This window comes from Myotis brandtii, unplaced genomic scaffold (assembly GCF_000412655.1).
Source record: "Myotis brandtii unplaced genomic scaffold, ASM41265v1 scaffold89, whole genome shotgun sequence".
Lineage (NCBI taxonomy): Eukaryota > Metazoa > Chordata > Mammalia > Chiroptera > Vespertilionidae > Myotis > Myotis brandtii.
This window is the reverse complement of record NW_005371645.1, coordinates 3,071,361-3,071,570: the sequence shown is the minus strand read 5'-3', so window position 1 is coordinate 3,071,570 and position 210 is coordinate 3,071,361.

The following is a 210-nucleotide window of genomic DNA, read 5'->3' as shown; positions in this document are numbered from 1 at the left end:
CTCCTCCAGGCCCCCCTTCTCCTCCAGGCGCCCTCCTCCTCCAGGCGCCCCCCTCCTCCAGGCGCCCTCCTATTCCAGGCACCCCCTCCTCCAGGCGCCCTCCTCCTCCAGGCGCCTTTCCTCCTCCAGGCACCCCCCTCCTCCAGGCACCCTCCTCCTCCAGGCGCCTCCTCCTCCAGGCCCCCCCTCCTCCAGGCACCCCCTCCTCCT